This window comes from Furipterus horrens, unplaced genomic scaffold (assembly GCF_987537825.1).
Source record: "Furipterus horrens unplaced genomic scaffold, mFurHor1.1.pri manual_scaffold_3, whole genome shotgun sequence".
In the NCBI taxonomy this organism is placed as follows: Eukaryota; Metazoa; Chordata; class Mammalia; order Chiroptera; family Furipteridae; genus Furipterus; species Furipterus horrens.
This window is the reverse complement of record NW_028327173.1, coordinates 94,846,367-94,860,337: the sequence shown is the minus strand read 5'-3', so window position 1 is coordinate 94,860,337 and position 13,971 is coordinate 94,846,367. Positions and strand designations below refer to the sequence as shown.

Sequence of the window (13,971 nt, the reverse complement as noted above, 5' to 3'; positions counted from 1 at the left end):
CAGAGAGTTCCAAATAAACTGGACCCAGGGAGAACCACACCAAGACACATTATAATCAAAATGTCAAAAATTAAGGATAAAGAGAGAATCTTAAAAGCAGCAAGAGAGAAGAAGAGAATTACATACAAAAGGATCCCAATAAGACTCTCAGCTGATTTCTCAAAAGAAACTCTGCAGGCAAGAAGGGACTGGCAAGAAATATTCGAAGGAATGAAAAGCAAAAACCTACAACCACGTTTACTCTATCCAGCAAAGCTGTCATTCAGAATAGAAGGGCAGAGAAAGTGCTTCCAGGACAAAGTAAAACTGAAGGAGTTCATCAGATCCAAACCACTGTTATATGAAATGTTAAAGGGACTTGTTTAGAAGAAAGAGGATCAAAACTATGAACATTAAAATGAAAACTGTATCAACAACCAACAACAGAAGCTAGGGAATTGAAACAAAGGCAGAATAAATAGGCAACAAAAGTGGGAAAAAATTATAGGTATGGGGAACATTTTGGGGGGAGGTCAGTGGGGAGGGAGTAGGAGGGAAAGGGAGGGAGATGGTACAGGAATTAAGCATAGTAGGAGGGAGTGGAGTAGATAGGAAGATGTTGAGAGGAACTATATGCACAACCAATGGTCATGGACTAAGGGGGGGACAGCTGGAGGGAGGAGGGTCACTGGGTGGAGGGGAACAAAGGGAAAAGAAATTGGGACAACAGTAATAGCATAAACAATAAAGCATATTAAAAAAATGAAACAGAGGTATTAAAATATTAAAAATATATCTGACATATGTGTGTATATGTGCATATATAAATGTTTGTAAATTTAAAAAAAAAACGTGTCAAATATTTTAGGTGTTGTGGGCCACATGGCTTCTGCTGCAATGACTCAGCCACTGTAGTGCAAAAGCCACCAGAGACTACACATGACATCTGAGCAGGGCTGTGTTACAACAATTTTTTACTGATGGACATTGAAACTAAAATTTTTTACAATTTCATGTGTCACAAAATACTAACCTTCTTTTGATGTTTTACAACTCTTAAGAAATGTAAAAACCACCTATAACTCACATACAAAAAAGGCAGCTGGCCAATTTGGGCCAATGGACGTAGCTTATGGACTCTTAGGCTAGATTCTCAGGTCTGGCCCTTCCTAGCTCTGTGAGGAAATGTAAGTTGCCCCGACTTCCTGAACCTCACTTTCCTCATCTGTAAAATGGAGGTGAGAAGCTCTGTCTTGTGTGTTCTAAGAATTAGATATCTAAACAAAGAAAACATTAAATGAATGTTAGCTGATCTCCTTCCTGGAGGGATGTTGTGTTTGATGATGATAATGACATTGACAATGACAATAAAAACTAACCTTCAAGGGCATTTGTTTCTTGCTAGGCATTGTACAGTATTTTATCTAATCTTTGATGCCATTAACCTTTTTTTTTTAAAGTACATTTTATTATGTTGTTACAGTAATTCCAATTTTTTTCCCCTTTGCTTTCCTCTGCCCAGTACCCCCCTTCCCTTCAGCAATCCCACCCGCCTAAGTTCATGTCCATGGGTCATGCATATAAGTTCTTTGATTCACCTTTTCCTATATTATTCTTAACTTCCCCCTGTCTATTTTGTACCAACAGATTATGCTTCTTAATCCCTGCACCATTTCCCCACTTCTCCCCTTTCCCCTCTCAGCTGATAACCCTCCAGATGATCCCCATAACTATGATTCTGTTCCTATTCTGGTTTGCTTAGTTGGATTTTGTTTTTATTTTTTTGATTCAGTTGTTGATAGTTGTGAGTTTGTTGTCATTTTAGTGTTCATAGTTTTGATCTTTTTCTTAAGTCCCTTTGACATTTCATATAATAATGGCTTGGTGATGATGAGCTCCTTTAGCTTCATCTTGTCTGGGAAGCACTTCATCAGCCCTTCCATTCTAAATGATAGCTTTGCTGGCTAGAGTAATCTTGATTGTAGGTCCTTGCTTTTCCTCACATTGAATACTGCTTGCCAGACTCTTCTTGCCTGCAAAGTGTCTTTTGAGAAATCAGCTGATAGTCTTATAGGCACCCCTTTGTAGGCAACTCTCCACTTCTCTCTTGCTGCTTCTAGGATTCTCTCTTTATCTTTCGCTTCTGGCATTTTAATCATGATGTGTTTTCGTGTGGTCTCCTCTGAGTCCAGCTTGCCCAGGACTCTCTGTGATTCCTGGACTTGTATATCTATTTCCATCGCAAAATTTGGGAAGTTTCCTCCCTTATTTATTCACATAAGTTTTCAATTTCTTATTCTTCCTCTTCTCCTTCTGGCACCCCCATGATTTGGATGTTGGCACGTTTAAAGTTGTCACAGAGGTTCCCAAGCCTCTCCTCACTTTTTTTCAATTCTTGTTTCCTCATTCTGTACTGGTTGACTGTATTTTTCTTCCTTATGTTCCAATCATTGATTTGAACCACAGTTTTCTTCCCTTCACCATTGGTTTTGTGTGAATTTTCCTTCGTTTCACTCACCATAGCCTTCACTTCTTCCCTTATGCGTTTGCCGTACTCAAGCCTATCTGTCAAGCCTATGAACATTTTTATCACCAATGTTTGGAATTCTGCATCTGTTAGGTTGATATCTTCTCATCTGTTAGGTTGGCTATCTCCTCATCACTTAGTTCCCTCACCAGAACCTTGATCCATTCCCTCTTTTGGGCCATACTTCTCTGTCTCCTCATCTTAACAGGCTCCTGTGTGTGTTTGCCTCTGTGTCTTAGGTAGAGCTGTCGCTCCTGTTACACTTAAGGGGCAGGGCCTTAGGGATTTGTCAGTACAGGGCAACTCGTTTCACCACATTGTGGCACTGTATGTGGGGAAGGGGTCAGAGAGGGAACAATACAGCTTGGTCAGCACTCGCCACTTTTCCAGGCACTTCTCCCACTTTGTATGAGACTGGCGCCTCTCTAGCTGTTGCCCTGGCCATCGTTCCCAGAGTGGGTGGGTCTGCGGATGTTCTAGGATCGTGGGGGCCTTTTAAACAAGTGGACTCTGCTGAGAGACTGGCAATTTCTTTCTCCATCCCAACCCCCACTGGTTTGCATAGTCAGAAGCAATAAGGCTTGATTTTCCCCGGTGCTGGGACTGTGAGCTTCGGGGTCTGGTGAGGAGCTGAGAACGCTCTCCAGGTGTCCCTCCTGACTTTTTAAAACTTGTAACTGTGCTTTCCGCTGGCCTGCCACTGCTGCCACCGCTGCTACCACCACTACACAGCATCCTCTCTGCCCTGGCTCCACCCCTCCTACCTGTCTGGATGAGTATTTCTTCTTTGTATCTTTGTTTGCTGGACTTCCACACAATTTGACTTTCTGGAACTTCTGTTTTTTTTCTAGTTTTGAGGTAGTTGTATTCCTTCTTAGTTGTGGAGGGAGATGCCACATGTCTATCTACGTCTCCATCTTGGCCGGAAGTGATGCCATTAATTTTAAGATGCACCATTACTGAATGTATCACCAAGAAGGACAAAGCTTCTAGTTAACCTCTGACACAACCTTGACTGTAAGATATGTCCTGATTTCACAAGTGTGAATGTGTGTATGTGTGTGTGTATGTGGGTTGCATTTTAGAATCAATGCAATTTGCTATCTCCTTTAAGTCCACAACTATCTTAAGATAGGTACCACCTACTACCCAGGTAGGTACTATATTGTCCCTATTTTGAGAAACAGTTTCCAGTTTACATTCAAACAGGTAGAAGTGTCAGTGTTGGGATTTTTAACATGGGCAACTTTTTCCACAGTCTGAACTCTGCCTTAAGGGCATGAATGCTTAGAAGAAGGCAGAAACATATGGAACTTGAAATATGAAAAGGCAAGGTCACAGAGGTCTGGCACAGATGAACTTCCTCCTCAGTCATAGAGGAAACTCAGCATACCAGTCAATCAAATCCCTGTGGTGTTTCAAAGTAGGGTACGAATGCAGTAAGAGGTAACAGGAAACAGGAATTTTAAAATGCAGAATAAGGATGGAAAGACACACTGACATCTCAGCTTGCAGCTTGCTCTTAATAGCTGTCTAGGGGGTCCTGTTGAGTTCAGTGAAGGATGGGAGCAGATGCTAAGAGTATGTAACATGAATGGGGCTGGACAGGAGAAAGCCAGGGAGAGTTTTCCTATTCTTGAGCTTTTTTTTCTTGTGGAATGTGGCATCCAAAGGCCAGAGACCACCCTCTGGTCTGTCACTTGGGGAACCATGATCATTTGAGACTCCCATCCTGAGTGTGCAGTGGAGTCAGGACACTCTAAGCTCTCAGCTCGGCCATTTGTGTCAGTCAGAGAGAGCTGGAAGCACAAAAAAAAGAGTTAGATGTGAGCCTCTGAATGCAGAAATTAAGGGAGATTTTAGGCCAAAAGTCTCGTTCAAATTATAATTCATTTTTTTCTCTCAGAATTTGGCCTCAAGTTTCTCTCTCTCCCATTATTTTGTCACCAAGTATTTATGGAGTGCTTAAATATATAAAAAAAGAATGAGATTTCTCTTTTTCTTGGAAAACTCCAACTAGTCAAAAGCTGCTCAAGACACAGTGTCAGCCTGTGCTATTGTGTAGAAAGGCATCAGCATAGCAGACCTGAGACTGCTCTTCTTAGAGAGGCCTCCTTGCAAGGAGGCTGGGTTCTGGGAACCTGGATTTCAAGAATCATCCCACCTGTCCCCTAACTGACAAGAGTGGCTCTCTGACCTACACAGTTTGCACAAACAATGTGGTTTATGCTAAGAACCCGCTTTCCTTCGGAGAACATGAAGTTTGGTACATGCTAGGCAGAGGGTGCTCATAAGACCAGCTTCCAGTGAAAACCCAGGGCACTGGGTCTCCAGTGAGCTTCCCTGGTAGACGACGTTTCACACGTGCTGTCCAACTCACTGTTGGGGGAATGAGGCACATCCTGTGAGACTCCACTGGGAAAGGGCTCTGGAAAACCTGAGCCTGGTTTCCTCTGGATTTTGGCCCATGTGCTTTTTCCCTTTGCTGATGCTGACCTGTGTCCTTTTGTGGTAATACATCACAGCCAACTAGATGCTGAGATGCTGAGTCCTATGAATCCTTCAGCGAATCATCAGTCCTGGGGGTGATCTTGGGGACTCCCAACACAGCCATCCTCACCCAATTCATCTGAGGACGCTGTCCTTCTTATATGGTGCTGTGCCAGCATAGGAGAGCCTGCGGGACAGTTGGAGGCACTTGCTCTGCTGATCCTGAAGCAAAGGTGCAGGAGAAGGCTGGCATCAGATTATCAATTACTCTATTCAAAGGCTGCACATGCTCAGGGAGATGTTAACCTTGTGATCTCTGTCCTTCTGAAACTTGCAGTAAAGTATAGGAGACAACAATGGAAATGATGGTGATGACAGTGGTGGTGGTGGTGGTGTGGTGGAGGCAATAACAGCTAACACATCTCTAGGGCTCACTATGCACCAGGCACTCTCCTAGCACTTTCCATGTTAGCGCATTTAATCCTCATGCAATCCTTTGGGTGAGGATTTTTAAAACTTAAAGTAAATACATAAAAATATAATATTTATTGCATTCTACAGAACATCAGAATTATTTTTGTGCATGTTTTAATGCCTCTGTTAGACTCTAAGCTAAGTGGCTAGGTTCATGCTCTGTGCATCTCTGGGTCACCTCTGTGGCATGGCACCATGCTCTGCACATGGTAAGCATTAAGATGCTAATGGATGGTGGAGAATAGTCATCCAGGAGTGGGAGGTCATCACAGTCTAAAATTGTGATGATAAGTCTCAGAGAACATGTGACATTGAGAGGGACCTCAAAGGTAATAGGCATTCTACATGGCAGCAACAATACAGGCATAGAAGAGAGCCCAGCAATGACCACAATAAGCTGAGTGGACCAAGAGAAGACTGGCTGCAATAAAGGGTGTTCCTTGGTAAAACTGGGTAAAATCTAACTATGATGAAGTGAAAGCAAGAGTTACAAGCCATGGGCAACCTGTGAGCAGAAAGTGACAATGAAAAAAGTAATGATTTTGTAAGACTTATCTCAGGACACAACAGAGAGATGGCTTGATGGGCCAGAGCCCTGGAACAGGGAGACGAGTTGAAAATCAGCTACAAGAATCTCAACATGACGTCAATCAACAGGATACACAACCAGAGCCCACAACTGGAGGGGCTGTACACCTAAAAACCAATGTCATCCTGATAAAGTCAATAAAAAAAAAATTGATTGTTGATTTATGTCAGTAAATTCAGAATAATTTGTTGCACAGTAATAATAACTGGAACAAAGAGTGCGACAAGGAATGGTAAGGTGTTCTTCTCATTTCTTCTCAGACATAAAGAAAGAAGACATTTACCAGCTCTTTTGTAGTTCATTGGGTCCCATTTGACTATTAGTCAATGGAATACAGAGGGAAGTATACCACACTGAAGTCTGGTTACTAAAATTCCTGTTGAATCATTTATATCTCTCCCCTTTTCTGTAGTGACAGTGGAAGTTAGATTATAAAGATGACAATATCAAAAGATTGCAGATTTCTGAATCACTGAGTCATCATTTCCTGGTAGAGATCTATCCAGGAAAACTCACCAGCATTTGGCCAATGCATGAATAATAAATAAACCATCAATGAGTCACTAGGAATCAGGAGGTTGTGTTATAGCAGCTAGTATCTGTTACTCTGATTAATACACATAACAGATTCATTGTATTTATGTTACTACATTGAAATTACTATTACAAATTCATTGAGCACTTGCAATGTGCAAGAAAGGTTACCTAATGCTTTGCATGTTTTATCTCACTGAAACTCAGATCAACCATATTACTATGCAGGTATGTTTGTTTTCCATACTTCATAAATGCAAACCCCAAGTTAAAAGAGGACTTAATATACTCAGGACCATGACGATAGTGCAAAGAAAGGGGATTTCCTTAAAGATGGAAGATTGTCTTCCAAGAGTTAAATTATCAAAATCCATTGGAAGAGGTAAGTCATCTATAAATGTTTTATTGATATAAATTTTTGTTAAATAAGTGCTCTGAATTTATTCCTAAACCACTCGTTTTAGTAATAAGAGAGTATATGCAAAAATCCTTGGCTTTGTTTACATATTTTTAGTAAACAGACAACTATAGACTAAAATGTATTTTACAACCATTTTTTAAGGGTTAGAAATAATTTTTGTTATGATACCTTTCTATGTTTTATGGCTTTAATTAAATTTCTGATTTCTGTTCCAAACACTGCAATATAAGACAGTATAAAACACATTTTAATAATTAAAAATTCAAATAATTTTTTATTTCACACACAAGAAAATATTTAATAAGAAAATCATCTCAATAGCTACAAAAAGTGAGATTTTAAATGACAATATGCTACAAGAAAAAAATGCAGAGAAAAATTAAAAGTAAGCCCAAGAGAAAAGGACTTAGATGATAGGTGCTTTATCCACCCTTATTCATCACTCAGCCTTTTCAGTACTTCCAGCTTCAAAACAAACCACCTCCTTTCAAAATATTGCTTATACAACTGTGGTTGAGTCTGATTAATTCTGTGTTTTAAAATAAGAGTATCAGCTACTGACCCTCAGGAAGCTAATTGCTTTTCCACATGTTCAGTACAGTTATGTATCTGACTAAACTACTCACTTACTGTGGTGGTGGGGCACAACTGTCAGCTTTCTTGCCTGGAAGTCAACATGGGACAATGGGCTAGTGCCAAGGCCATGACTGTGGGCCGAGATGGGAGTTCCAGGGATAAACTGCTCTGTCCAACTGCACAACCTATTTCCAGCAGATGTAATTTACTGCTCTTTGTTCAGAGTCTCTCCAGGGAGAGGACGTAAAGTCTCTAATGTGTGTATCTGCATTGAATATTCATGGCTGATATTAAGTATGACAGGATAAGGAATTTCTGTAATTGGCCCCTTTCCAGTTAATTATCTTCCGTTGTACACACATACTAGATTGCTATTGGCAAAGACCAATTTCTGACTTAATGGGGCAGAAAGAAGAGATCCAGATATAAATGTCTATGAACTGCTTTATTCTTATGAAAATATTCCCCTTAGAGGACAATACACGAATATTCTGTTGACTTAAATTTGCCTTTTAAGCAGTTGGTAAACTAGGAAGTTTATTAGTAGAAATAAGTTCATTTAGTGCTATGTATATTTCAGTTCCGTTTCTAGCAGATGTTAGGAAGCCTCTTCTATATTTCATCTTTGAATATTTTATAGCCATAGATATTTCTTTGGAAAGACACCTTGCATTTGGGATACTAAAGTTTCTGCAGATCTTATTAAGCCATTGTGCCAGTTAGAGCAGAGCAGTAAACACTGACACTGGTTCAGAATACAGATGTTTTTTGTGCAGTAATTTCAGAGTGGCATCCACTAGTGAGAAGCTAGACCAAAGACTGGACACCCAGCCACTTTCTCTTTCCTCTTCTTTCACTGATTTGAGCAATTCATTTAACTACTGCTGTCCCACGGCCAAATGAAGCTGACACCAACTCTCAGTGCAAAGTGAATCCTCCCACTTCTCGCCTTTTAAGCCAACCTTTCTGAGCCAGGATAGAGCCCCTAGCAGCCCTGCCACCTCCCAGCACCTCTTTCACCTCCCTCTACTCATGTCATGGAGCTCCCACTTCAGTCATCATGTATCTCTTTCACTACGGAATGTGCCTTCTCACCTCTTCACCACTGAATGACTCCATCTCCAGCCCTCCCTTCCACAGAAGGACTCCCATCTCACAAAGCTCAAGTCCTTCTTGCCTTCTCCTAAATTTCCAATTACAGTTACCCTGTACCAATCCCTAATTCATTCACCTATATTACAAATATTTTAGAGTCTGTTGAATACAGTTCTATTTAGGTACCGATCAATGTACAAACATTGTGTTGGATCATTTGGAAAAAAATCCAATGGGATAAATATTAACCTTGTACACTAGCAGGAGACAGATGTGATATAGATCATAAAAAAGGCAAAAGTAAAGTTTGGCAGGGGTTCACTAGAGTGACGCTGGCCCCCTAGCTTTGGGGTTGGGAGGTGGGACAATCTATAGACAAAGGGCCCTTTGTGCTTGCCTGGGCAGCACATGTACTAAAATTGGACGGATACAGAGAAGATTAGCATAGCCCCTGTGCAAGGATGGCACACAAATTTGTGAAGCATTCCATATTATTAAAAAGGAAAAAAAGGACCTTATGAGTTTGTCCAATGTGAAACTGGTAAAATTTGGAAATGTAAATGGTGGACAGAGGAATAGGGCATTTAAGATGGAAGGAAGTGTTGGGTGTAGAGAGTCAACAGGAGGGAACACAGGGAAAAGAATAATGGGGAATAACATGGAAGAGCCTGCTGCTGCTCAGATCTCACCTCCCTGGAGCCTCCACTCCTCTTGGCAGAATAGTGTGGAGACTGAGTGTGGGCAGTTTGCTCTCTCTGGTCGTCTATAGGCAGGCACCACCTCTCCTGGCTTTGGTGCTGGTCGCTAGTGTGGCCACACAGGAACTAAGAAGTAAGACTGGCTTCTCAACGTGCACAGCAGCACCACTAAGTGATAGTAGTTCTGGGAAAGGGAGGGGCTGGGGCCAGGGAACTAGTTAGGAGACTACTGACACACTCCAAAAGGAGCTAATGACACCAGCGTAGTGACCTTGGCAAGAGGCATTAATGCTTCACCTCGGGAGACTCATCTCCTCCTTGAGCCCATCAAGTCCACTATAAGAACAGGACATACATAGTTTGGCCTGGCTGACAACACTGCTGTTAGGCAATTCCTGTGAGTGGTTCCACCCCACCCCAGATGAGGACACACATGTAAGGACATTTCTTAAGGTGTTTGAAGGGCTGGGTGACATCGTTACGGAACCTGTTTACATGGAAACTGGTAACAACAGCACATACCTAACCTACTTGTGACTAATTCTTACATATCCTCAACTCCTCCTTTAACATTCAGTATTGCCAATGGCCCCAGAGACTTTGTCCTTGCTCAGCTGATTTAGAATATTTTACCACTCTTGCTGGTCCTCCATTTGTCAGGTGGGTGTGCTGAGAGGCCAGAAGTCAACATGGCCAAAGCTTGTCTATTAGACTTGGTATTAGAACTTACTCCTATAAGACTCAAGGAGAATTTAAACAAAAATTTTGCTGTTGCTATATTACTACTCACACAATAGGCACGAATTTCCCTTGAAAAGCAATCATTTTATTTTCTCTTTGTATCTCCCCAGACAACTATGAATGCCGTTCACTATTTGAGGGGCATTAGACTGCTATTGGGAGTTCTAACTCTAGTTCAGACACCATCTGTCTGGCTTTAGCTATGCCTTTGAACCACTCCTAGCATCAGATTTGCACATGAAGGATGAGCTGGACTGTGGTCTAGGTGCTAAGCTGCAGCTAAAGCAAAGCCCGTCTTCATAGGACAGCCTGCTCTGTTCTCCCTGCTGGCCTGCTCATCTGCCTGTATTCTCCGTGATGGAAGTCTGAGTCCCTCCCTGAGCACCCTGGAGAGTCTCTCCTCTCCCTGGCCTGTCTGTGAGACACATGCCATATTGCTGAGTGTAGACTGGAGCAGAAATGTAAAACATAGTTCTCCTCTACCAAAGGGGCTTAGGTGTCTTTTTCCTCAAATATGCTTTCTTTTTGGCAAAAATCTTACAATTTACTAGATTAGAAGTTCTTGGGAAAGACTTGCCTTTTAAAAGATAATTTATAAATTTAAAAAATCATCAAATACTCCCTGAGAAAGTTCAGGGTGTGCTTCTCATTGTCAAGGATGGAATTTTTATCTCATGTTGTGGGTCATTACCAATGAGCTACAGAACAGTGTGTAGCAAATTCAAGGTATTATACCCTTGCAGGGCCTGGGGTGAGAAGGGGGAGAATAGACAGCATTTCCACTTGGTTTTGAAAATTGTAGTTTATGTAAAAGGGAAGGCAAACATACCTTGTGGGGACTGGAATGCAGCCATTTTTTCTTTCACCCAATATTAAATTTTCTCCCACTAACCCCTCCTACTCCATATCACCTTAAACACAGTTGAAAACCTAAAGCCCTGGAGTTCTGTGCTTAAGAAGAAATTATGCAAATCACACTGAAGTCACACAGCTAAGTGAGCTCAGATTAAGGACAAGTAGTCAACGAGCCTCCCTCAGTTTCCAGAGAATAATTTCAAAGGGTTTCTGCAGTTTTATTCATTAGGGATGATGCATAATGTGCAGACATTTCCCCTCATGTCAGGGATTTTAGAACAGGATCAATTTAAATCTTTGAAGAGAGTGTGTGTATGTGTGTGTGTGTGTATGCCTGTGTGCAAGCAAAGGAGAAAAATATAAAGAACATGATGAGGGATAAGGGAGAGAGAGGGTAAAAGGTACAGAAATCCTAAATAGTAACTGTTCAAGACAGAGTTAATAGAAACAGGTTCTGGGACAGCAGCATGGTATGTGAGTAATATATTAACACTACAGGGCCAATGGGTGAATGGTTTGCCCAAACTCAACAAGTTCGGCAGGTTTTGAAAATCTTTAGATGAAAGTTGCAAAGGCATAGGAATCAGTTTGGGCAAATAGTAATAATATTTTTGAATACCATACCTACACTAAGCTATCCTGTAATATAGTTGGTTAAGATGTTAGTAAAGAGTCTTCCTACAAAGAATTATTTCAAATCATAATCATAAGTCATTGATAAGAAGACTATCCAACAGATTAATTTAGAAATCTCAGTTAGTAGTATTTATACACATTTGACTCCCCTAATAATGACCTGCCAATGAAACAAGCATTTCTTGATATTATCATAAAACCAATCAACAGATACAAAGTCCTATGAAACAGGACTCTATTTTTGGAACTTATTTACTCTCTATAAAACTCTATATACCCAAAGTCAACAAGAACATTCTTTCATGCCAGTCCTAACTCATGTGAAGTCCTTTTTAAAAATTGTACAAACAATCTGCTTTCCAGGGCAGAAAACTGTTGTAGGTTTGTGGATTAGTCATGAACTATGCCAAGCTGCAGTAACAAAAACTCCTAACAACTTCAGAGGTTTAAAACATCAAAAGTTTATTTCTTGCTCAAATGACCTGCCCACTGAGGTCTGGGATGCAGGTTGAAAAAGCAACCTTCCTTGTGAATATCACTGGTTGATGTATTAGAAGCCTAGGTAAATGTTCCAGACCAGAAAAGACATGTCATTTCTGCTCATGGGACAGAACTAGACACATGGACTTGCCCAACTCCAAGAAATATTGGCAAAAGGCACTAATGACTGCCACACTTTGTTATGTGGAGTTGATTTTTTGCTGAGTTTTCAAAAATGTTTCAAATACACATCATGTATGACATGATTTCCTAGATGCTTTGTGTCCTTAGAGAAATAGCTGATGTCTCTAGACCACTTTCTATGTCTCCTTCATTAGAGTCCTAGAATCATCACTGGGACTAACTAAAGCCCCACTGAGGCACAGAATCTTTGGGAGGTGAAAACAGAACCCTAACTTAGCAACATCTACTGGACCTTTGGCCATAGCACCTGTATCACACTGGAGGCTCAGTTCTCTACAGGGAACTTTCACTACAGCAGTTTCTTTTCTATTCTGCCATAGGTTGGGCATGATCAGGAGCACAATGGGGCTGAGCCAGTCACCTCAGTGGTGAGGGGTTTCAGGATCACCCCATGGTAATTATGTAACATTAACCAAATGTAAAGAAAGCATTAGTAGCAACAGCATGTGGAGCAGGGTTGTGGTGCAGAATGGGAACTCCCCAGCAGACAGACTGGTCTCAATCTTGGTTCTCTCACTAGTCAAACAAACCTGGCCAAGTGACCCTCTTGTAAGAGGGGACAGTGACAGTACCTTCCCTCTGGGGTCACTGTGAGGATAGAAGGAGGAGCACAGAGCTCAATAAGCACGAGTGTTTGTTTCTTCCTGTTCTTTCTCTGATCCTCATCATCTTGACCTCCCTTCAGCCACACTTCTTTCAGGGTAATCTGCTACCACAAGGAGCAAATCACATTCCTCAAAAGAATCCTGTGAGGTAGGCAGAAGTGTCTGCACTCAAAGAAGGAAAAGACCAAGATTGCCTCGGGATTCACATCTGCCCACCAGAGCTGTGCTCTTGCATTGCAGCGCTCTGCTTAGTCTGCTGATGTCATGAGTACAGGGGCCACTTTAAGGAAATGACTCAGGTCGTCCCCTCACTTGTACAAGAACCTTTGAAGACACTGTTCTGCTCAATTTGACAAATATGGGACAGTGTTTTCTCCATCAGAATATCCTCCGTGTGCTTGACAGAGCAGAGGCACCAACTCTCTCGGTCCTTCACATGCAGAGCCAGTTAGGCTCGAGCCTCAGATGCCAGAGATGGATGAGGGAAGAAAGGGTCTGGATGAAAGAAGGTAAGTTGGATATACAAACTGTTCCAGCCTGCAACTCAGATGTTATAGTATTTTTTTAAAAGATTTTATTTATTTATTTTTAGAGAAAGGGGAAGAGAGGGAGAGCAACACCAATGTGTGGTTGCCTCTTGTGTCCCGCCTGCAACCCGGACATGTGCCCTGACTGGGAATTGAACCAGTAACACTTTGGTTTTCAGGCCAGCACTCAATCCACTGAGCCACACCAGTCAGGGCTCAGATGTTATAGTATTTTATTCATGGCTTTGCAACACAGTCTATATGTATAACATGTTGCCATTTAAGATGCGCTTTGGTCCTAGTCTGATGCACTTTGTTACCTTTCCACCTTGACTTAAGCCATATTATTTTGCCTATGGCCTTATGAGGTGCCACAAGACCACTTTTTGTTCTTGTATTACTAGACTGGGAAGGTCCCCTGGAAGGCACAGGTGTGATCAAGGCTTCCTCTCACTGACCCAATAGCAGCACTGATTTCCCTTCCAACCAGAAAAGTTCTCTAGAACAGAGGTTGGCAAACTATAGCTAGTGGACTAAATT

At 41.6% G+C, this 13,971-nt stretch overlaps 1 protein-coding gene and 1 non-coding gene across 3 annotated transcripts in view; one reads left to right on the top strand and one right to left on the bottom strand.

Moving 5' to 3' along the window:
* The window catches only part of SLC22A23 (solute carrier family 22 member 23), a 192,026-nt gene that overhangs the window by 103,592 nt on the left and 74,463 nt on the right, over positions 1–13,971 (bottom strand). The gene's annotated exons all lie outside the window — the stretch shown is intronic.
* Positions 9,075–9,181, top strand: LOC150015529 (U6 spliceosomal RNA). Its single transcript, XR_016510149.1, has one exon. It is a non-coding gene; the product is annotated as a U6 spliceosomal RNA (small nuclear RNA).